At 37.2% G+C, this 25,423-nt stretch overlaps 1 protein-coding gene across 1 annotated transcript in view; it reads left to right on the plus strand.

The window, feature by feature from the left end:
• The window catches only part of LOC150084459 (cell adhesion molecule Dscam1-like), a 643,445-nt gene that overhangs the window by 346,428 nt on the left and 271,594 nt on the right, over window positions 1-25,423 (plus strand). The window lies entirely within an intron of this gene.

Raw genomic sequence — 25,423 nt, forward strand, 5'->3', positions numbered from 1 at the left:
CATGCAATAGGATCCCGTTGCCCGGGCGACCGATACTTGCGACGTGCCTCTACCAGACCACCGGATTACGACCTGAACTAGCAGCGTTCCTTCTTTTGTGCCCAGCTGTCTGATAACGTCGTACGTTGATAAGGAAGGCTAGTTAGAGTGTCACCCAGTGCACACGCTTGTAAGAGCTTCAACCCCAACTTTCGTCTGCCATCCTCCTTACGTTTCGTAGACCTTCCCATTATCAAAAGGGGCTGTTAAAGGTGGATGCACCAGTGCGGCATGGAGAGTCAATTATGCTGCGTCAGATTCTCTGGGTTGAACAAGTGACTTTGCATTCCCCAACAAAACAGCACTGTAGAAGTGGATGTGGTGACCCGTTTCGTTTCCTATCCACTCTGAAACTGAAAGTAAATTCTGTTATTTATGACAAAAGTCATTTCTTCGCTTTTATAAATGAACTCGGATGTTCTGTAACTGCTAACCTTAATGCATGATTTCTTTTTCATGTATGATGGGTTCATGTACTTTTAAAATCCAATTTCCCAAAACGCGCTGTTAAATGTCATGAAATTTTAATAAGGCGTGCAAATGGCCACCTTAAAATGCATATAAAAAAGTATCATGAATACTATTATATAGTAGAAGACATCAGATCGGATTGTAAATTTATGAGAAAACAAATCTGCAGCCATTACAGTTGAATATCTCTAGTTATATCCGAATGTAGTAACCAGTTTGAAATTCTTGGAAATCACCAAATATGCTTAATTTGATTTTAAAAGCTCGGAGCTGGAAACTGATATCAAAGGCATAGACTGAGCCACCAAGGCAATGAGAAAACACGAGTATGTTGCCCATAGATAAAGGAATTAAAATATTTTTACTTTTCTATATTTAAATCAAGAGAAACTATCATGATAATTACTTTAAGGTTGAAAGAAAGTGCTATATTTTTAACCGGCAAAGAGAAATGTTTTGGGTGATACTTTGTTCGGCCATGTGTGTGTGCGCGCGCGCGCATGCGCGATCTACGAGATGGTTAGTGGAGGAATTGACGTTTAATCTATGAGAAGAGAACGATTTTCGAAATCAACATTAATACGAAGAATTGTCTTTCTTAGCGCTGATTTAATTTTAAATTTTTCTAGGTCTTTCAATGATGATTACAGCTGAATTTTACAGTCGGATTTCCAATGCAAATCTCAAATAGTATGGGCTGAATAGAAAATGCCAACTTTAAGCAGCTCCATCAGTGAGATGTGGAAATTGAATATGTCACTCTCCGTTGTCAGCGAGAGGTTATGAACAGATGAGGAAATTCGGCTGTGACACGCGTCTTGTAAAAATTCCTCGGAATCGATCTTCACTTATGTTGGAACTTAATATTTTGCATTGCTAACTATAAACGGGGATGAATAAAATTTTCATAATGAAATTCAAGAATAATACAATGGAAAATAATATAACATTTTTACCACCATGCAACAGACCTGAAAGCATTACAGATACAGGCAGAAATTGAATAATATCTAAATCTCTTCACTTTAATCTTTAAATCGAAAACCTCTAAATCACTAAGTCCTAAATCTCTTCAATTTAACTCTCATTTCTTGAACACAATTTATCCTACAAGTAGTCCGTCCGAGCTACTAAAGAAATGTTACCGATGCTGTTGCCAGAATTGTACATAGGTTCTGTACCTGATGAGGGACATTCCTAGCAGAAAGCAATAGTTTAACATCAATTATGAAAATATTCGTTGTTTACACAAAGCCTAAAATATCTGCCAGTCCATTATCCTGCGCTATCCATTTTCTGTCTATATTTATTCAAATGGATAAGTTCAGAAAACTGTCCTAGAAACTGAACAAAATAAGTTGTCGTATTACCCATTCAACATCTCAGTACTTTAGATCTAATTGTACAGGATGGGCATTTCACCTTATGGCCGTATTTATTAACTGCGCTTCAACGACATCGAAAAATTGTTGTTATTGAAGTGTTTAATTGACATTGATTAACAACATTACTTGTGAACACCTTAATCGCCTAACCGACGAGTAAGCACGGTCTGGCGCCTTACTCGTCGGTTAGCCGATTAAGAAAATTAAGATATTCAAGTGATCGACATTTATATCGATTGTAGAGAGAAAAAAAAAAACATTTCCCAAAGTTTTAGTGAAAAAAATTAACAACGTTAGTTTATAATAAGCGAATCGTAATTTCTGAGTTGTGCGATTTGTACGTTAGTTATAGACTGAGCTAAATCATTCACTTAATATTAAACATTTACTGTTTAGTGAATCTTTTCAGATATTTCAGGTTGTCCGTTGTAAACAAAAACACAACAGCTATTCATTCTGGAACGTCTATTAACTTCGCCTCGTGTCTCTGTGAAGAACAGAATCACTGTAAAAGAGCCAGAAATGTGATTGGTGTAAGTTTGTATGAGAAGTGTGCATGTTCTCATGTTGTGTTCTGGCCACTTGGCTACTCAGGAGCATCAGTCACCTAGAAAGATAATTCTGGGTACTCGTTCATATCACGGGAAGATGGAACAGTCCTCGTAGAGCATGTACTGTGTCAAAAGAGACTCTGAGCCACCAAGTGTTGCCAGAAGATGGGTCAGGTTCTTCTAGGGCCCATTTCATGAGGCAAAAAACTGTGCTGCTGGTTAAAAAAAACTGGTGCTGGTTAAGAAAAAAAAAATAAACAGTACTGCTGACTAAAAAGGGAAAAAAACAATAACAAAGAGCCACTGGTGCTGCTAAAAAAAGGTAGACTTCAATAAGTACTTGTTTTGCTATCCACAGGGATTCAATGTCCACAGTGACACTATCCACAGTGACACATAGCAGCAGACTGCTTATTTTGGTACCATTATGCTTAATTTATGAGCAACTCAACACCACTACTCAGAAATCCCAGGTTGTCCTCAATGTATAGTATAGTATAGTATAGTGTATAATGTATTTAGGGTCTAACGGCACCAGGGGTTTCCCCCATCTCCGCGTAATATACATTGTGGTGTGATACAGAACACTGTAGAGGCCAGAGGTTTAAAAATGTATGGATATTGTGGTGCATAATGTTTTGTACCGTTGTTCATCTGGTCTTTTAGCCGTTGGGTCTCAAATGAGACCCACCGTTGCCCACACTATACCTCGTGGAGGCAGACCAGGTACACCAGTATTTTAGAAATTTACTATTTACTCTGGCAGGTCCTGCCACCTAATTTCCTGAGATTTCAGTGGCTAGGACCTAAAAAAAAAAAAAAAAAAAGTGCAGGGGAGGGAGAAACGCTATAAATTGGGTCAGGCCGAAAGAGATATAAGTTATACGGGTTATAGTTCATTTTTTTTTTCTTTTTCTTTTTCTTTTTTTTTTTTTTTGTGTGAGGCTTGTGTAGTTTTGGCAAGGGTCAAACGCTAGTCGCAAGATAGCTAGAGAGGGAAGGGAGATTGAAGACTGGGGGTGAAAGACAGAAATATGGAGTCAATAGTGAAGATAACCCCAAAAGTCGGCGGGGCAGGCCCATGCCTCACCAGGTGAAGATAGGGGATGGCAGGGGGGAGGTACAGAGTACCATCCCCTGCCAAGGGAAGGGAAAGAAAGTGAACCGAGTGAGGGTACCCGGTTTAGATCGCCTAATGATGTTTCGGCAGCAAAATGCACAATGTCTTTGTCAGGTCTTCGTATGCCATTCCTGGCACATGTTGTCCCATCCGTGTGAATGGTCAAGTCCAGATAATGACTCCAGTTTAAGCCAGTGGTCAGATCCAGGTTAAGTTAATGATTAGTTTTTCAGATTGTAGCTGTTAGGTTTTTGTTTGGTTGACACATCTAAGGATCTTTATTATGGATGACAAGTGGTTAGTTTGTGGGAAAATTCCTGCTAATGTTGTGGGTATGTTCTTCTTCTAGTAAAAAGATCCTGCGCAAACTGCGTTAAGGCTTTATCGTTGTCCTCGTTCTCCAGGAGATATTGTTCTTGGTTGATTGGCGAGAAACGTATTCTAGTTATTAAGAGGCAGTGGAGGTCTTCGTATAGTTGGCAGTGGTGCATGACGTGCTCCCACGTCTCTGGCTGTCCACAATGGCAGAGAAGGGTATCACTCAATCCAAAACTGGAGAGTTTTGCTCTTATTGCGCCATGTCCCATGAGCAGGTAAGATGTCGGCAGTCCCGGTGAAAACCAATTTGAGCTTTTGGGAAACACTAGTTGATTATCCGGTATGAATCTTCGGGTGACTTCCCCTTTTGTCGAAGTCGTCCAGCGGGTTTGCCAGGCCTGCTGTAGGTGGGCGAGAAGGCGTTGGATCAGTTGTGTAGTCTAGGCAGGTGATTGATTTGCCTTTGGATAGTTGATAAAGCAACCCACAGCGGACGATCTCCAGGTCCAGGGGGGAGAGCACCCAAGAGGACCTGGAGGGCGTGGGTACTTACAGTACAGCAGGCTCTCGAGATTGTCAGTAGGACTGAACGTTGAATGGTCTCTAGCTTCCTTTTGTTTACTGCTGTTACCGCCTTGTGGAACCAGACTCCTGATGCGTATGTTATTGCTGGTAAGAAGACTGCCTGATAGAAGAGGGCTAGGGTCCTCTTCTTAAGCCCCCAGTCGCGACAAGTGACTCTAGCTATTAGTGCGGAGTATTTTTCGATTTTGCTTCGGAGGTAAGTAAGATGAGGTGCGAATGACAGATTTTTATCCAGCAGAATACCAAGATATTTAAGTTCGGTGGAAAGCTTAATTGTTGTTTCCTGAATCTTTATCTGGGGAGGCCTTCTGATATTGAGAGAACCTTTAAGGAGGATGGAGCAGGTTTTTGTTGGGGATATCTTTAAGTGGTTTTGGGTGGCCCAGTCTTGTAGGATATTTATAGCACGGTTTGCAGAGATCTCTAGTTGAGTTCTTGAGTCTGCCGCCAGCATCAGGATCAGGTCATCCGCATAGGCCTGTGACCTCACATTACCAAGGTCGAGGTTTAGAAAGCTGTCGAGCACCACGTTCCAGAGAAGTGGGCCAAGTACTGAGCCTTGTGGGCATCCTCCATAGGCTGGTCGTGTGACTAAACAGTACGGAGCACTGACGGTTACTGTTCTGTTTGCGAGATAGGTTTTTATACAATTGTACAAATTAGCTGGTAGTTTTGCTTTCCGGAGTCTGCCGAGGACGCTTGGCCACCAGAGGGAGTCAAACGCCCCGGCAAAATCCACTGAAATGACAAGGAAGTATTTATTGCTGGTAGTGGTAGCTGCTTTGACGATATTCTCTAAGGCGTCCGCCGTGGAGCATTCCCTTCTAAAGCCGTATTGGTTGTCAGAGTGAAGGCCAGCCTTGGAGTAATGAGTTTCTATTCTATTGCTTAAAAGATGTTCTAGGAGTTTGCTTAGTATGGATAGAAGAGCGATGGGCCGGTATGACTCCGGAAGGTCTTGGATTTTGTCGGATTCTTGAGAATAAGCCTTAAATTTGCAGATCTCCATACTGCTGGGAAATGGCCTGCTTCAAGGCAATGGTTGAAGAGGTTTAGTATCTCATTTGGGATGGATCTAGGAGTTTGCTAAGTATGGATAGAAGAGCGATGGGCCGGTATGACTCCGGAAGGTCTTGGGTTTTGTCGGATTCTTGAGAATAAGCCTTAAATTTGCAGATCTCCATACTGTTGGGAAATGGCCTGCTTCAAGGCAATGGTTGAAGAGGTTTAGGATCTCATTTGGGATGGTTTCAACAGCCTTCTTTACGATCTCGGGCTCCAGCATATCTTCTCCTGGAGATTTCTTGTTTTTTATTTTTGCTGCAGCGGTGTCCAGTTCTTCCTTGGTGAAGCTGTCTTCCACATGGGCCGTGGTGTATGTGCTGTTTTCCTTACATAGTAGTATTTGCTCTGGGGTGTTTGGTGGCATGTGTTGATGGAACATGGCGTCAAGGGTGTTATTTATAGATTCGGACCATGTCTTTGTATACGTGCCCTGTGGCGTCTTGGTGGCTGGGATGACTTGTCCCCTGGGGAGTTTGTTTGTGATTACTCTGTAGATCACTCCCCATGGAGCAGAATTTCCAACTGTGGAGACTAGGTGCTCCCAGGGGCGCTTCTTCCTTTGTTTAATCAGGGCTGTGTATTCGTTTCTTGCCTTTCGGTACTGCTGCTTGAGATACTCTACTTCCGCTTCCTGCCATGTCCGTCTTGCGCGTTGAAACTTTTTCCGTCGGGTGTAAACCTCCCGTCGCATTTGTTGAAGCTCTGGGCACCACCAAGGTAAATCTTCTCCAAGAGAAGATTTCTTCCTTTTTAATAGAGTTAATTGAGCTTTCAGTGACTAGGCTTACAATTGCCTTTTTGGTGCTGGTCTGGGTTCAGTCCAACGGTGCTGAGAGAGTGGGCGGCCATGATCAGTGAATCCTTAAATTCCTGCCAATTTGCCTTGTCAATTGCAGATCTATGTAGGGTTTGCCTCATAATTGGTTGTCGGCTTACTGATCAGTGCAGTTGGAAAGTTATTACACGGTGGTCCGAAGTGGTCCAGCTTTCTCTAACTGTCCAGGATGAAAGGTGTCGTGCAATGGATCTTGTGGCCAGAGTGATATAAATTGTGGCTTCCCACATTGTACTAGAGAAAGTCGGTAGGTTATTTGGTTGGTTGAGAATTGAGAAAGAACTGTTTGAGAGATATTCTTCCAGTCTTTGTCCGTTGTTTGTGCCTCGTCTATCTTGAGTTTCACTGAACCACGCTGGCGACCTGCAGTTTACGTCGGCGGCAACGATGATTTTTGCATTTGGGAATTCCAGAGAGATGCTTTGTAAGTATCTAATAATCAGGAGAATATCCTCCCCCGGCTGAGATGTATATGCTTTGTCATCCAAGATATCTCTGAGAGATAAAATATTGTCTCACTGACATAGGTGCATAGGGTGGACTATTTTGCTTCGCCACTTCGGCGTTGATTCTTTTTCTGCGAGCAAAGACCTTGGAGGCAAAGTTGCGAAGAGCTGAAAGATAATTTATTCTGTATGATCAACTGTTCACGAGAGAGAGAGACTCAGTTTGGAGCTTCACCCTAAGACTGTCGTATATTCCACACTTAAACAGTAGATGACTCCAATCTGTGTTCCATTCTGTGATTGTGATGCAACCCAAGCCGAGAGAGCGTTTGATTGAGAGCGCCAGCCATGTCCAGTTACCAGAAAGGAAACTTCCACAGTTAATGAACACCACGTTTTAACCGATTTAGAAAGTAAGAAGGTAGTAATTTTCTTGTGGCAGCTCTAAGTGGGATGGTTTCCCATCTCGTCTGCCAGATACCAATTAGCCAGTTAAACTATCTGTATTTCTCTTTTTAGGATCATTACTTAAATTTAAATGGATACCAAGTACTATAGATAGGTAAGGATGTTACGTCGTTGTTTTACAATCAGATTATTACAATATTTAATACCACTTTTATAACACGTGATATTAATAACAGTTTTTTAAGCCAATTGCCTACAGAGACTCTTACTTGTCGTTCGGCAGCATGGGTACCTGCAAGATGCCTAAAACTCACCTTAATGTATAGTTTTTAGACGATTACATTTATCAACTATTATTAATTTCACATGGTATAAGAGTGGTATTAATTATAGTAATAATCTGAATGGATACCAAGTAATGCGGACGGGAAAATAGTTTGTGTCGAAAGCAGAAGTCAGTATAGATGACCAGTAGATCCAAAGGGAGGTCTCCGCAATACTTTGCGCTACAGTGGTGAAAACTGTTCTACAGACTCGGACAATAGAGCAGAGTCTGCTCCTCTGAATGGAATTCAATTTTAATCTCATATTGGAATTGGTGGTCCGGTGAAACCAAGCTCCTGCCGCATATGTGACTCATCATCATCAGCCATTTTCAATCCACTGCAGGATGAAGGCCTCTCCAGCAACTTTCCAGTTCCTTCTGTTTTGAGCACTGGCCATCCATTTACTACCCAAAAACTCATGAATTTCATCTATCCATCTCCGCCTTTGTCTTCCAGGTTTTCTTCTAGCTCCTCTTGGGTACCATTCTGTTATTTTCTTAGTCCATCTGTCATCATGTCTTCGAGCTATGTGTCCTGCACAAGACCATTTTAGTTCTTTAGTTTTGAGAAGAATGTCCTTTACTTGAGTTTGTTGCCTAATCCATGTGTTTCTCTTCTTATCGAAGTCTGATTCCCAGTATAATTCGTTCCATTCTTCGCTGTGTAGTTCTCAACTTCTCTTCCATTCTTTTGGTGAGTGCCCAAGTTTCACTTCCATAAGTCATGGTGGGAGTATACATTGATTCATTATTTTACGTTTCAGACAAACTGGGATATTGCTCTTCAGTATGTGACTATATTTCCTGAATGCTATCCATCCAAAATTTATTCTTCTCTTGACTTCCAGCCATTTATCATTATTACAGCTAATAACTTGTCCCAGATAAGTATATGACTCCACCTTTTCAATTACTGCTCCATCAATCATTATTTCCCTTTCCGTGGCGTACTTGTTCATCATTACTTTTGTTTTAGCCATATTCATCTTTAGTCCAAAATCCTTACTAACTGTGCATAACTGATTAAGATTTTCCTCTAATTCTTTGGGATCGTGGATTATGACCACAACGTCAACTGCAAATTGTAAATGGTTTAGGTACTCTCCGTTCACATTGACTCCTTTCTGCGACCAGTCTAATCTTCTGAAAGCTTCCTTAAGGGCAGCAGTAAACAGCTTCGGAGATATTGTGTCTCCTTGTCGAACTCCTTTCTCGATTTTAAATTTCCTACTGTCTTTGTCTAGTCTAATAAAGGAGGTAGCACTCTCATATATTTTCTTCAAAATCATAATATATGGGGTATCAATGCCTTGTCTTTCCAGTGCCTGAAACATTGCCTTATGCTTATGCTCAAATGCCTTTTCATAATCCACAAATGCCAGGCATAATGTCGTTTTATATTCATTTGCTTTCTCCATTAGCTGTGATATTACGTGAAAGTGATCCATAGTTGAGAATCCTGTCCTAAAGCCAGCTTGCTCTTTCGGTTGATTCTCATCAAGTATTCTTTCTAATCTGTTAGTAATGACCCTTGTGAACAACTTGTAGATGTGGGATAACAAGCTAATTGGTCTATAATTTCCAATTTCTGATTTATCTCCTTTCTTATGCAGCAAAACTATGATTGCATTATTCCACTGCTTAGGCATCACACCTTTTCTAATGCACTTTGTGAAGAGCCTTGCCAGTTTTTGTGTTATGTCTCTTCCTCCCAATTTTAACAACTCTACAGTAACTTCATCTTCCCCTGGGGCTTTCGATTCTTCATTTTCTTCAATGCATGTTCTACCTCATCAGGAAGAATATCGGGTATGTCGTATGTGTTGCTACTTTGCAATCCATCTTCCCCACTGCTGGTATCATTCCCTCGCTCCTTGTATAATTCTATATAGTAGTCTTCTGCTATTTGAATTATGCCTTCTCTGCTGTTTATAAGTACACCATCGCTATTCTTCAGTTTCAGTATCATTAGTCTTACTGTAATACTGCTCATGGCTGCTGATTTAAATCTTTTGTTTTCCCTTAATGCTTGTTCTACTTTTCTTGTGTTAAATCTTCTTATGTCCTCTCTGAGTCTCTTTCTAATGCTTTGCATAACTCAGTATACTCAATTTTCTCCCTGTCAGTGTTTTTATTGCTCTTCATTTGTCGGCTCCGGTTCATCATGACAAGTGTTTCTTGACTAATTTTTTTCTTCTTTGGATTTCTGTTTCCCTATAGGTTTCTTGGGCTTTATCACTTTCAGAAAGTTGTAATATTCCTCGTCGATATCTTGGTCCTCAGCAGTCTGCAGTAGCTCAAACGTATTCTTAAGTTCCAGTACATACTGCTTTTTCTCCTCCTCTGTTCTCTGTTAGTTTTTTTTTTTTTTTTTTTTAGTTTTTTTTTTTAACGGCCGCATGGTGCAAGAAAGCCTATGGCTTATGCTGCACCAGCCAAAAAAAAAAAAAAAAAAAAAAAAATCCGAACAAAACAATGATAAAAACAAAAAAAAATAATAATAATAAATAAATAACTAAATAATAATAATTAATAAATAAAAAAAATAAAATAAAAAGGAAATTAAACCTATCATCCTATGTGCTTCCCTTACCCGAAAGTACTATCCAGATGACCTCTGAATTTCCCCAAACTGTCGGCCTCTACCACCCATGAAGGCAACTTATTCCAGTAATTTATAACTCGCTGGCTAAAATAGAACTTCCTGCAATCCAAACTAAACATTTCCCCCCGTAACTTGAATTTATGTCCCCTAGTTCTAGCATCATTTATAATCTTGAAAATTTTGTCCTCATTCATTTTACTGATGCCTCTCAGAGCCTTAAACACCTCAATCAAATCTCCTCTAAGGTGTCTAGTTTCCAAACTCTGCAACCCACATATTCGAAGTCTTTCTTCATAAGGACGCCCTTTTGCCGATCTCACCAGGCGAGTTACCCTTCTTTGCACCCTTTCAAGAAGCTCGATGTCTTTCTTCAGGTGCGGTCTCCATACTTGAACACAGTATTCCAAGTGTGGTCTAACTTGAACACAGTATTCCAAGTGTGGCCTTATATAATGGGATTATCACGTCCCTATCTCTACTTGCAAAAGTTCGATAGATCATCGATAGGACACCATGGGCCTTCCTTGCAACCTGTTTACAATGCTCAGAGAACTTCATGTCTGACCGTATCGTAACACCCAAGTCCCTTTCCTCCAGTACTGGCTTTAGTTGAACTCCACCAAGTGAATAAGTTTTTTTGGGATTACTGTTTCCCAGATGTAATACCTTACACTTTGTTGGATTAAAGCACAGCTGCCATTTTTCTGACCATTCCTGAAGTCTATCTAGGTCTCTCTGAAGAAGCTCAGCTTGACAGTGATCATTAACTACTCTCCCAATTTTAACATCATCTGCAAATTTAGACATCACGCCCTCTATCCCTTCATCAATGTCGTTTATGAAAATTAAAAACAACAGTGGTCCTAATACTGATCCTTGGGGAACCCCACTTCTTACATCAACCCAATCTGAGGAATAGTTATCTCAAAGACCTTTGTATTATTTACTCGAGTCAGTTTTTTCCTTTCCTTTCCTACATCTATATCAAGTGTACATCTTACCATTCTGTGATCACTTCCAACATTTACCTTATTCAGGACGGTAACATCATTCTCAATATATCTTCTGTTAGTGAGGATTAAGTCGATTTCATTAGTTGTTAATCCATTTGGACTCTTCCATGTCCACATTCTGTTAACCCTTTTCTTGAAAAAAGTGTTCATTACTGACAGTCCTTGAGATTCTGCAAATTCCACAAGTCTATCACCACTTTTATTTCTTTCACCAATTCCAAAATTTCCTATAGTTCTTCTTTCTGCGCTGTTTTGCCTTTTTCCAACTTAGCATTGAAGTCCCCCATAATAATAATGTAGTGGGTTTTCTGCTCATCTAGAAGACTCAATTTCCGTGTACATTTCTTCAAGCTCTTCATCATGGCTCGATGTTGGTGCATAAATCATTATAATCTTTAGCTTGTACCTCTTAGAAATCTTCAGTATTAGTCTTGACACCCTTGGTGATGTACTTTTGAATTCAAAAATGTTGTTTTTAAAATCTTTATGGACCAGAAACCCAACTCCACCTTCACTCCTTTCACTGTTTCCATTGGTGTACAGCAGATTTCCACTTGATAAACTTATAAGTGATTTATTTCTTCTTGTTGTTTCAGCCAAACCGATGATATTCCAATTCACATTTTCTAATTCCTTTTCCAGCTCTAATATCCTGTCTTCACCGATGAGTGATCGTACATTATATGTGACTATGTGCAGGAAATGAGCATTATAATAAAAAGTAACTTCCTAGAAAGATGAACCACCAGAAATTCTAACTATTACCTCTTTGAATTTTTAATCTTAGTACTCATGTGGATCAGATGAGGATAGAAGGAGAGCTTATGGTCAATAATGACCACAAGGAGTTTATCTTTTTGGCAATAGGCTCCTGATTGACTCAAAGGAAAAAAAATTCCAACTATTATATTAGAGCCACACGTTGGCTGTAAATTGCGTGTGTTCCCGGGTCGATTTGCCTGTTGAAAAAAAAGCCAGTTTTTGAAGGAAAAAGCCTTGCTATCTTCGCTGGAGACCGACTAACTCATCCACGGAGTGAAAAAAAAAAGCCCATCATCGACGGGATTTTGAACTCGGTGTGGGGAGGACAGTGACAATACCAGCGTGCTACTGAGCATCCCTGAGTGACTAAGGGAGCCGCTTGCCAAACATTTTGACTTGGAGTCCGCCTGTGATCCAACTTGGATTTAGAAAAGCATCATTTGTGGTTTCTCTGAATTAACTTAAAGGTTGTCAGCCAATGGCCAGGTGGAAATGTCAGATAAAATCCGCCTTGCATTGACCTCCAACATCCCAATCAGAGCACATACTGATTAATCCTGAATAGGTTACCTTTTGTATTTATTCCTTGTTACTGCCCTCGTGGGTAGCACAATTAATGGGATCTCCGTCTTCGTCACACCGGGTGGAAAAGACTTGAGTTCGAGTCCCGTTGATGACGTGAGGATTGGGACTTTTCGCAACGGGGATACGTTAGTCGGTCTCAGGTAAGGGTGGCATGGTTTTTTCTCCAGGAAACGCAGGTTTTTCATCCAGCAAACAGAAAATCGAACGCTCCTTCAGAACACACAATATGCACGGAGCAATATGGCCTCTGTCACTGACGCTCCTAAAACCCTACTACGATAACAACCCCTCTTATGTAGCATATCCATTGAACTCAACGGGTTCAATTACGCTGCGGTTTTTAAGCTATTTGTTTTGCCTAGTATGCAAAGTGGGAGGGCTTTAAATTGTATTTAATCATTTTATGCTTATCAGTAGATAGTCATGTTGTACTGCTGGCCGTGGTCACAGCTAGCACAGTAGTTAATCGATGTCCTACCTCACAGTGTCGAAAAGTTTCAAATCCTGGCTGGGTTAGTTAGTATCTGGTGAATGATGTTTGGTTTTATTTCGCGGAAACACGAGTTTTGTGTTTCACAAACAGCAAACAGACTGAAGGATGCAAACAATTACAGAGCAATGTACTAACGATCAGCCTTAAGTGCCTTGGCGTTTGATACCTACACACATATTCCTCACCATCAAAGATATTTGTTTATGATTAAGTAAGCTATCAAGGCTTTCTTAAGATTTTAAAGCTCATTTCTCAGTGACTTCCCTAAATAATTCTTAAAACTTTTCTCCAGACTTTGACACTCAACATAAGAATGTACACGAATTTAACACATTTTCAAATAATCAATTATGCCCTAATGTTATATATTTGCAATTCGTATTTCATGTATAAACAATTCTTCAAAAGAGATTTAAAACACTTATTTAATACCACAGATTTTTCCCCTTTTGGAATCAAAAGTTCCAGTGTTGAACTCCTTCGAAAATTCCTACGAGGTGTCTAATTTCACGGCGAATGCGTGATTTATATACGGTACGCTTCCTGACATTCCTAGAATTACAGAAGAAAAATTACGATATTCATAATTTACCCGCTCCCTTGTCACACGGTTGTAGGAAGATTTTCTTGTTTTCATCGAAATAAGGAACTCCCCACTTGATAAATGACTTCATAAATATAAATTTAAATTTTCAAGAAATATTTGAATCCATTTATTATTAAGACAACTTTCTAAAAGTATACTTATAACGTTGCTCTGTCTTAAACAAGACTTCTGTTTCTACAGAAGCGTGTGAGAACGCGATCCTACTATCAGCTTATAATAATGACTCTTCCGGGAAATATGTGATTACACCCTGACGGAAGTAAATTATGATATCTTCAGTGGCATTACTCCACCCTATGGCACATTTGATTTTTTTTTTTTATATTTTAAAGACATCAGACGATGCGATTTCCACAAGGTTTCTCTTTCTTTTCTATTGCAACGGTTCGGAAGTCGACAAGTTTTATGCTTGATATCGAGATTTAGTTTTTCCTGAAAGTATTTCCTATTTTCACATTAGTAGAGTACTGAAAGTTTTCACTGCTCTACTAATGTGAATTCCGAAATGGTTTCAGTCACCGGCAATGAACTCGAATTGGGAGAGGGGGAAATTCATGTTATGAAAGTTTCTGGATGACAGATAGCTTTCCTTTTTTACTGCGAGGAGGAAGCTAATAATTATATTAAGCAACAAAGCTACATTAAAGAAAACTGATATTAAACATGCTAAAACTAAATTTGCTTCACTTCACAAGAAAAAGTTCTTTATTCCGTATACAGTTTTTTTCAAGCCGAAATCAAAAATTCATCCAAAATGCAGTTTAGAATGAAGAATTTTCGTCCCTCATAGACGAAAGAAAATGAAGGATATTTTAAAGACATCAGACAATGTCTTTAAAATATCCTCCATTTTCTTTCTCCTTTCTCCTCAAACTAACAGCTTTCTCCTCAAAAACCACGGAGGTTTTTGAGGAGAAAGCTGTTAGTTGCGCACCTCTGAAACCTTGTGTGGATCACGTATGCGGTAAAGTACAGGACACGTGTTTCTGGTGTGGTATCAGGGTGAGGATGAACTTCATCTATTCATTAATCATGAGGATAGATGTAGATAATAACATAAAGTTTTTTTTAAGTTGAAAGGGCAGCTTAAAATTCTTGAATGTATAGGTGAACAGAGAAAGTAATAAGGCAAGGTTACCACTGAACTACATAACAGATTCTGTCAGGTATACTAATGATATGTCCAATCATTCCTCAAGATTTTAACAAAGCATGGATAGCAAGATTTTAACAAACTTGCTATCCGTACATTAAACGTATAGGAAATAAAATTTATAGAATATTCGATAAATATGGGTGAGGTAGTGGTAGTCTTTAAACCCATAAATAAAATGGGAGATTTTTTTTAAAGAAATACGTGTAACAATATAAATAAAGGCAAAATAAATAGGCTACTAGAGATGAGAACAGAACAACATTTAAAATGCGCAGAAAAGGTGAACGCAAAGTCCGAAGTAGAAAATAATGCATACAAGTGTAAAATTAAGCTTCTGAGGTAAAGTACACATTGCTTTACATTTCAGGCGTATTACATTATTAATTAACGTCACTTTCACTGCTCTACTCAAGCAGTATTTACCGCAATACCTACATGAAGTTCATGAGTTGTTGGGTTGCCATGAAGTAAGATTTGTAGAACAGTTCTTTCTCTGGGGGTACAGGTCATACGACCGCATCGATTGACGTGACACTGAAATTAGAAGACAGAGACCCGTCTACCATTACCCGCAGTGAGCGGTGCTGTCAGAGAGAAAACTGGATACCCAATTACAAAAAAAACATTTGGAAAACCATAAGATGGAAGCTTATTTAGAAGGCCATTATGCCAAACACGATCAAAAGCCCTTGAAATGTCAAGAGTAACTGCTTCAGTTTCACCAAACTTTTCCTTTGGATTTGTCCGTAGGTGAGTAATTAGATAGTATGAATCAGAGCTGTAATACTCAATGCGTTCTACGTCGATATTAATATTGGTAAAATAATAAGAGATTTACCTCAATATAGTACGCAGAACAATTCCGTATGATACTCTCCAGAAATTAAAACGAAAAAAGCGAAAACTTACATTAGAGTAAAAAATAAATAATTAAAAACCAATTTAACACAATTAAAAATCAATTTAATGCAATTAAAAAGAATCAAACGAAAATATTCAAAACGATTTTCCTTCCTGCAGCGGACAACGCTTTTCGACCTCATGTCGTGATCACAGGAATGAAAATTACCGAATAGGGTTGAACCTGAAACTTAAATAGCGATTATTTGTTTTCGCGCATGCGCGTAAAGATCCACGCATCGGAGATCAAATATGGCCGCCGAACATTAACAGAATTCTCGCGTAATTTAATTTCTACGGTTTCTGCAATTAACAGTCGCGTATAATTACTTTGGACATTAAGTATTTTGGCCTCGTTAAATAAAAAAGTATGTTTTTCGTTAATGGCATGAAAGGCTAATTCTGACGCTGCTGAACGAGAAGCACGAACTGAGGCTTCATGTTGATTTACACCAATATTCAGAGAAAACGCGTCGAACCTTGGAAAGACGAGTCGCAATCACCGCAAGAAATGTATACCAGGTCATTAATTTGTGGAATAGGATGAGAATCATGACTGCATTCCAGTTCTTGCCTTTCCTAATAGGTTTAGGATTTAGTACGCCTCAAATTTTCTAAATCTTGAGATGAAAAACAGCAAAAACGCAAATTAAACTCGTAAGAAGTTTTCTTATTTTATTTATCCGTTATTTGTAAGTATAGTGAAATATTACTTTCTATTTCATATTCTGAAAGATTTCTTTTAGGTGTTGCCTGAACACAATAGGACAAAATAGGTTTGTTTGTTTTTTTTTTTTTTTTTTTCTGTCCTCGCAAGAGCTTGAAAAATCCCTGGTTATTTGTTATTATTTTGGTTTTTAGGAGCATTAGCAACTAAGGCCATATTGCTCCGGGGATATGCGGTGGTCATTCCCTGACCTTTCCGCGTTCGGTGATCACGGGCTCGAACCCCGGTCTAATCAAGAAGCGTGTGCTACGCACTGCTGCTCCTGGCTACGGAGGCACCGATAAATTCCTGGTTAAATTCTACTTTTTGCTAGATTAATTAGACATTACAGGTATCATCTTGCGAGGTACCTGCCACTAGTACTTTTCATTCGATTAGCTAAATTAGGTACCTTAAATCTATATATTAAACAAATGCAGCGTCAGAAATATAGAATTTTAGAGGTTAATGGTCTTAGGAACTGAAGTATATCTTGGCATTTCACTTTACAGTTATTTCATTGTCTCGACTGCAGTACGTACAGTCATAAAATATTTATATAAGGCAAGTTGGTTGAGAAACTATTTGATATTATATATTTAATACTGTATTCTCTGAACAGCACTGATCATAAGTTGATATATTGGTGTATAATCGCATAATCAAGTATGGAAAGAGGTAGGGCTAAATATAATAAACTTGTGGAAAGTTAAAGGCATGCTAACTCATGAAAATAAATTTAGATTGATCGTATTCAAATTCATGTTGAATTCGGGAATCATGCAGTTTTAGAAACTTTACTCGACGAGATAAAGAGGAAGCGAAACCATGCGTAGCCATTTTAGTGCGGTAGCCACTCTACGCCTAGTTGAGTCTTGTATGCAATAACTCGACTCCTAGTGGATGAATTTTATAGAAAGATTTGTTAACAATCCCAAATTTAATTACAGTCGGACCAAGAGAAATCCTACGATTATTATTTCTCTCTCCGTCGGTCTGCATGTAATAACTCTCCTCTCACTAAATGGATTTTCACGAAACTTTATTAAAATCGGTGTAATGGAAATCCAGCAATCATTATTTCCTGCTCTATTGTATTATTGTTTTATTTTGTTGTAGCTGTAGAAATAGATGTTATGTTTGTTCCCGTGCGCTGATGTTACATCAGAGCTACCCTCGAGGGTTTCAATGGGGTTATGGCCGCTGCACTTTTACACTGTGCGGAAATACGCTGGTTTTGAACCCGTGGTTTTAGGCGGATCTTTTGAGTGTGTTTTCACACTGTTGCCGAATTAGTCGGTTTCTGGTGAGGATTGAATGGTTACCCACTCCAGGGGAACTTGTTTTTCATTCAGTGAAACTGACATATGAACATACTGTAGAATACATGCAAGTTAGGGTAATAATACACTGACCTTTCAAAGCCTTAATAACCTTGGAGGGGAAAAAAAAAAGAAAAATACAAGGAAGTATAAGATTCGGTCTCTGTGACATGAAACAGTTATGAGATCACTTACTCTGACCTCATTTTTTTTTTTCTTTGCACATGCAATGACAATTCCATGATCATGCTTGTTTTTCTTGCAGCTTGAAAAATTAAATAATGCAACAAACTACTTGTGCATGTCAGTAGATAGTAACACACAATAATGTCATGCGTAAGCTGGTGTTAATGTTTATTAACACCAATATCGAACTTGAGTGCTACGGAAACTTTACGATTTCAGAAATCTGGGCTAGAGATTTTTTTTGACTATATATATATATATATATTTTTTTTTTTTTTTTTTTTTTAATTACGCTCATTGGTAGTCACCTGGTTCTAAAACAATTATACTTTCATTGTTACCATAACCAGTATAATAGCGCTCAGTTTATGGACTGTAAACTGAGTTCTGAGGACTGGTTTTTAGCAACTACATAGAACAGGGGAATTTACAACTAATTTTCACAATTTTTTCATGAATTGTACTTAGGGACCGCATAGGTCCCACTCACTCGCAAGTAGCACTGTACCCATCAGACCCAGAGTCAGCCTTTAAATTATTTAAATTGTAATTTAATGCTTTAATTTATCGAAATAAAAATCAGTAAAACTGTTGTCACAATGTTGCACTTCTGCTAATATCGAAGTTTCAGTGACCAAATTTTAACAGAGGCGAGCAAAAGTAGTACTCATTCATGGATGTAATCTAATAGCATTATGGTGATGAGTTTCACTACCGCATATGTGACTTCTATTATCAGTAGGGTGCATTATCTATTATCTTGTGTGCCGATTTCGGCAGGTTAACGTTATGTTTCTGAGAATACACCTAGAAGCAGTTGCTTTTACGTTGATGGTGCAAAATTTTTACCATTAAATGAAATATGTGTTTTAATAAAGTGTTGGACTCTTAATTAAATGAATAATTTTAATTTTAACGAATTAACATTTCCAGATGAAATATACTTTTACTTTAACGGTTTTCGATTTGTTTTGGCTAAAGGATAATAAGTCTTCTTTAGTCCGAGCTGCAGTTTGCCAAATTCTTAAGAGCAATTTGAAGCTTACGCATAAATATTAGTTTTAAAAAAATTGTATATTCGAAGTCCTTGATAGTTGATTTATAAAATCATGTATTACTCAGTCTAAGCTGTAATAAATGTTTGCTGTTACATATATGCAATCGACAGCAGTAAAAATTGATTGTATCATAATAACAATATAAATATTGAAAATAAGTAAGGTGATGAAATATATCAACTTTCCTGCAGTATTAATGTAAGAATTAAGTAATTTTATTTATCTTTTAGAAACGAAACAGATACGCACGTTTCAAAACGTTAGATTAATCTTCATCTTATGCTACTGAAAAATTGTAAAGAATCTTTAATCATGTATATTTGAAGATTCTACTGAATTATTTACAAAACAAAAATATTCTTATTAAATGCCAAAAACGTGTATCTGTTGTGTTCTAAAATACTATACAATGTTCTCTTTGCAACTACGCAATGTAGGTTTTTTGTCTCAAATGCTTCTACTGCTCTTCTTAGTTAAAGACTAAAGATGAGTTCTCGATGCCCTTTGACTGTGAACATGAAAAATTAAAGAAAGTCTTCGTCAAATCATCGCCATGTGATTTCTTCAGAGTAGAAGTAGTACGATGTTTAAAAAAAACCCGACACCACCATAGAAATAAACCATTAGCCTAAATCCACAGGATGTGGACTGATGATTTGTATCAAAAGCCAAATCACACATTGATTTTTTTTTTAAATTAAATTACTGCCTCTGTTTTTCAGTATTTGGAAATTAAATATTTTAAGCACATTGGAAGTTGTATACTTGTGTATTTCGTTAGAGCTTCGATTGATCCTATTATTTAATAAGCCTGGAGCTATAGGGACAATTGCAAATCGCCGTTTTTCGTAATCAACAATACTACAAAGATATCAAAGATAAAATATTATTTTCATAGTGTTAGTGGATTTTAGAGAATTCTGAAGTCTAAGTGGAATTAACTTTCAATCCAAACTGAAATAATTGATTCTAATCAATTATAATGCTAAGATTGAAGATTCTCGTTTTTATGGCTAGTCATTTTATAGTCAAAAAAATAAAATATATTCAAAGTTATTATTTCATAAATTAAATTTAAAAAAAAAAAGAAAATAACACTCATAACTACCGTTAAATATTTCTGATTAAAGGAAAAAAAATTGTCAAATCTGACTAGTGCTCATTATTTGGTAAATGGGACGTTTGCTGTTATCATAAAATAGTAAAAATAAAAGAACACTGAATCATAATAGAAAGACCAAATCCAATTTAATTGTACTCTTTAGCTAAGGCTAGAAAGTACAATGGAAATTAGTAACTGCGGTTAATGAATATTTCTCATTTGCTTTTGAAATTGGTTTTGGTCTTTCTGTCACGGTGAAATTATTTAACATGTCGCGAATCAGATTCAATATTTTCTTCTTTAGGTTAACTTAGTGCCCATTCTCTCATCTACAACATCGAGTAATAACAAGATTAAAACCATTATCTGTATTAAATCCATGCAACTACGAAACTAGCTATTAATAAGCAAAAAAAGGCGATATTGTAACTTAAACTTCGCCAAAACAAAGACATTAGAAATTGAAATTGTGGCAATTCCTCACAGAATTTATTTATTGTGAATAGTAAACAATTAATTCTAAATTCATTCGTTGTGGTAATCACAATGGAGGATTGATATTTACTAGAAAGAGCACTTCACCAATCAATCTGAAAATTTGGCGTAACAAATAATAATAAAAAATATCGAGGTCCAGGATGTTTTCGTTTTCTACTTCAAATATGACTCAAGATCAAAAAGAGAAACTGCGAATCGTTCTCTCTCTCTCTCTCTCTCTCTCTCTCTCTCTCTCACACACACACACACACACACTTCAAAGATGTATCTAAAGCAGGTTTGCAATCACACTTCTCAGTCTTTAAATCGAATCCTTTAATCTATTTTCGACAGACCTGGCATCCGACTGATAGCTTTTCAACTATGTGAAGGAAGATTTTCAGTGCAGTCGAAAAAGAAAACACTTTAATCTGATGAAGGCATTGCCCTTTCACTAAAATACAATGGTCTGCCATTAAACACCGAAGTGCAGTCTTCAAGAACTGTGATTTATAGCAGCAATATGGCTGGCGGCAGGTCGCTAGTTTATTAGCTCTAACTTAGACGGCTTCCAGTTCTCTGAACAAAGATTAGAAAGACAGGACTCTTAACTATGGGCGAAAAAGAATAAAAGTTTGTTCTTTAATCCTTAATCCCGCAGGAGCAACTCTTTGCTTGTCAGTGGCAAGATGGTAGACATTTGAGCAAAAAAGTTGACAAGTTTTCGGATTAGTTGCACTATAATATCGTTCTGTACATAAAGCGAACTTAAAAATCAATTAATCCCTTGGTTACATTTGTGTTGTTTAGAAAACGTCAGCATATAACACACGCGTTGAAAAATGAATAAAATTAATGCTGAGAACTGGCTCCTCGGTGAACTTTGCTCGAAGATTTATTCTCCTGTAGCAAACCTTTCAAAACATTTCAGCTTTAATTTTACTTTCTTCAACAGTATTTTAAAACTAATATCAAATTAAAGAAATATGAATAGAATAGAATTTGATATTAACTAGTTTTCGATGTTGTGACGATGCTGTAATTACGAAAACTACTATTAAAATAAGAATGCAGCGATACATTGAGGGTACATAAAATGTCTTATGTCTTGTAGGTAGTAGCTTTAGAGCAATCATTCAGTTGTCGTACCCTTCCTTTCTGGAAATTTGTAAACTCTGTTCGTTTGTGTTGTAATTGCTGAGTAATACTTAAAGTTAACGTCTTTGTACACGACATAATATATTATATATTTGCATACTGTGTCTAAAAATATTTGTTTGATGTATAGATCTAAAACAAAATGTAAATCTTTATTTCTATAAACGGTATAGAGGATAAAGGTATAAATACTCATCGCAGCAATTATTAAAATATCTAATTTAAACTGTACCGAGCCTGTAGCAGGGAGAAAAACAAGTGGCGACTCAAGATCGTATTAATATGGAGTGTGAAGCCAAGTGAGTGACCTCGATCCGTTTGTTTTCGACACATTGTACATTATGGTGCTATTTTAATCACAATGATAACAGTTCAACGAACAGTGTAATGGATAAAAGTTTCGTGTGTGTTTTATTACTTCTGCATACGTACTTTAATCCAAAAATAGCAGGTGTTTTCCATAACTATTCTTTTGATACAAAAATTAAAAGTAATGGGAGCTATGAATAAAAAAGCATGTCAACGTGAGGGAGTGGTTCTGATCAAATAGGCTAACCAGTCCCGTTCAAATTTAAACTTGGTTTTTTAGTCATAATGACCAACTTCCATGGCATTTGGCAACCTACTTGGATCACAAATATCACAGATACGTCGTCCACAAAATGTGATATATACCTCCTGATACAGTAAAATGACTACTTTGCATGTGTGCTTAGAAGTGCCCTCGTGGTTATTATAAAGGTTATAATCACCGTCCTCAGATACCCTGCGGAAAAAGGCTTGGGTTCAAATGCCGTCCTTTACACGTGAAACTTTTATGGTCTTTTTCGCGAGTAGCTGAGTCAGTCGACCTCAAACGAAGGTAGCTTCTGGCCGACTAATTTTTATCACACAGCAAACCAACCAGAAAGACGTTGGCAAATTACAGGCATAATACACATAGATATCAGTTTGTTCTCTTGAATAACCCTAAATATTAAGTCTATTGTTGAAATAGACGTAATATTTAGGGTTTTTAATATCCCGGTACTAACATTTATAACACCTATTTTCGAGTGCAGTCGGCTTTTCAAAAAGCATTTATTACCAATTTAAATCATCACAAGGCAAAATCAGATGTCCACCATGTAAAGTATACGCCGAAAATATTGTCTATGAAAAGTTTTTATAAAGTAAAGCGTTCTAGCGAAAGCCATTGCAAATAATCTAATCAAAAATTCAAATAATGCTTAAAGATATTGCTGTCTCTTAATTTTAAATAATCTTTTTTTCTTTTATTGCTTAACAGTATTTATTCATATCTCTAATTTGTTAATTAAAATATATATTTTAACTTGGCTTTATTTAATTTGGCTTTATTTGGAATTATTTCATTTGGCTTTATTGAAAGTTATTCGAGTATGTTAGCTGTTAAACATTAGAAGTTATTACAATTGTTGTAAGTTGAATAGTTTCTTGTATGATAATATTTTAAGACATGTTTCTAGCGTGATAACAAAATTTGGTCTGAATTATATGTTCAATTTCTTAATTGTATTTAAAACCATCCTAAATGCCAGCATTCCAGTAACCAACATTCCGTTTCAGAATGTTGGTTTCTGCTCCTTTGACCTCTTCTTAATCCGCCATTGTGTGTGTGAACCATAATTTTATGATTTCTGCGAAATTGCAGTTGCAGCTGATTCCCTAGATTGTGTTTTTATTGTATATTTTTCAGATTCTTGATTTGTACAGTCTTCGTATAAATTTTTGTGGCACTTACAATGGCGGACGTTTCAAAAGTATGTGAAGTTTGGGATATATTCTAGAGTGCAAAATAAGTAAATCGTGTAAACACATTCTGTTTCTGAATTTATATAGAACTATGGCCATTTGGAATCCAAAAATATCCAGTTTTGATTAGTAAAACATAACCATGATACAAAAAAGAAATAATAAATAAATGAAATAAGCATGAGCTGACACCTATATATATATTCCATAAAACTGTTATTCGGCCATAGCTACATAGCTAATAATTAATAACTAGGCATGTATAAATATGACTTTTTCTTATTTTTAATCCCGGAATACGAGTAGTCTGCAACGATCAATAAATACACGTACAAGAATCAACGATGAAGAAAACTTAGTTCCGTAAGTTTGGAAAGGATTTGTTGATTTGTTTTTACATTTGACTTATTTAGAAGGACGCTAAATTCTTGATGCCAATTCGGACGAGTAGTGCCCATCTAAAGAAAATATCTATAGAAATAGAATACGACAGGAACTGAACGTTATTGCAATAGGGTTGTAGTGGATTAGTGTTAATAAACCCAGATAGATTCAAGGAAGCCAGTAATGAAGCAAGACAGATATGAGAACCAAGTGACTTTAAGGCTGAGTCACTTTGCAATAATCCTTAGTTAAATTTACATGAGCCCTCCAGTTCTGCAATATTATGGGGTTTATAGAGAGCGAGCGCATTGTTCTGTGGTCGAGGATTTTACTCCCAGATGTGAGATCTAAAATTCCACGGTGGCGTACTTCTGGGATTTAGAAGGTTTTACAACTACTTTGCCCGGAGCGAAAGAGAACATTTTTTTTTGTGCAAGAATTATTTGTAATATTTGTGTCAACATGGTTAAAAGTTTATGATAATTTAAATAGGAAAACGTACTGCTCTCTAATTGTTATAGAATACGAGCTTAAGTGATGCAGACTGTATTTTGTAATAGGAACCGAGTCGGATTTTGATGGATTAAAGTTGATGAAGGGTTTCCACATGATAGATAGATAAAGAAAGAGAGTATTCATGAATCAAATCAGGATGGCCCCTAGTCCACCTCCTCCTAGAAATCCTGTGATGGTATAAAATATCTACACACACGTTCTCCAGTGAATGTGTGTGCTTGTAAGCCCTTGTGAACAGCAAGATAAATCAGGAATACTTGGACACTGCCAAACTCACCTGCAACCAACAGACTCTCAGAATTACTGATACTTGTTCCAATGAGACAATCGAGATAACACATTGCTCCTTCTGGATTACTTCATCTACAACTTCTGTCTGACACATGCATACGGTAATAAGAGATGCTATATCTTCCAATGCAATCTCTAAAGAAAACTTCCTGGAATCTAAGCAGAAAATTTCGCTGAGAACCTATTCATATTTTACCAACAAAAGTATAAAGAAACTCAAGCCCACTTCACCAGATAATTGAATATAGCAGGTCCCTCTTTCGACATCAGTAAAGAATCAATACCTTTTGGGAAAAAAAAAACATCTGTATTTAACTCAAAGTTCTTAAATGTGTAGTACTATGTGGAAGAACAAGGTCGCGTCAATATTTCTAAATGATGGACATACTTTTTTCTTTGCCGTGAAACAAAAGCCTGTGGCTTCCTTGTACTACATGACTAATACTAATATAACTTGTAAAGGATATTCCAGTAGCTGTGTTTGTTTTAGGCACTGCAAGGGTAATGCAAGACTTGATAGAAATAAACTCGAGTATATTTGAAACATTCAATAAATAATACTTTCTAAACTTGTTATATTGTACTAAGACTTGTATATTACAACAAAGATTATCAAATAAAAATGTAATTTAATGCTCTATTATGAACAAGAGAACTGATTTCGATTCGCTGGAAGAAAGTTGCTGACAAAGAAAATGAAAAAAAAAAGAATAGCTAGGGGATATAAACTGTAAATTGAGTACATTTGTGTCCTTTGTTATACTTTGGGAGTTTCTTGAAG

The sequence above is a fragment of the Mastigoproctus giganteus genome, chromosome 6 (genome assembly GCF_048544385.1).
Source record: "Mastigoproctus giganteus isolate SK-2022 chromosome 6, ASM4854438v1, whole genome shotgun sequence".
Taxonomy (NCBI): domain Eukaryota; kingdom Metazoa; phylum Arthropoda; class Arachnida; order Uropygi; family Thelyphonidae; genus Mastigoproctus; species Mastigoproctus giganteus.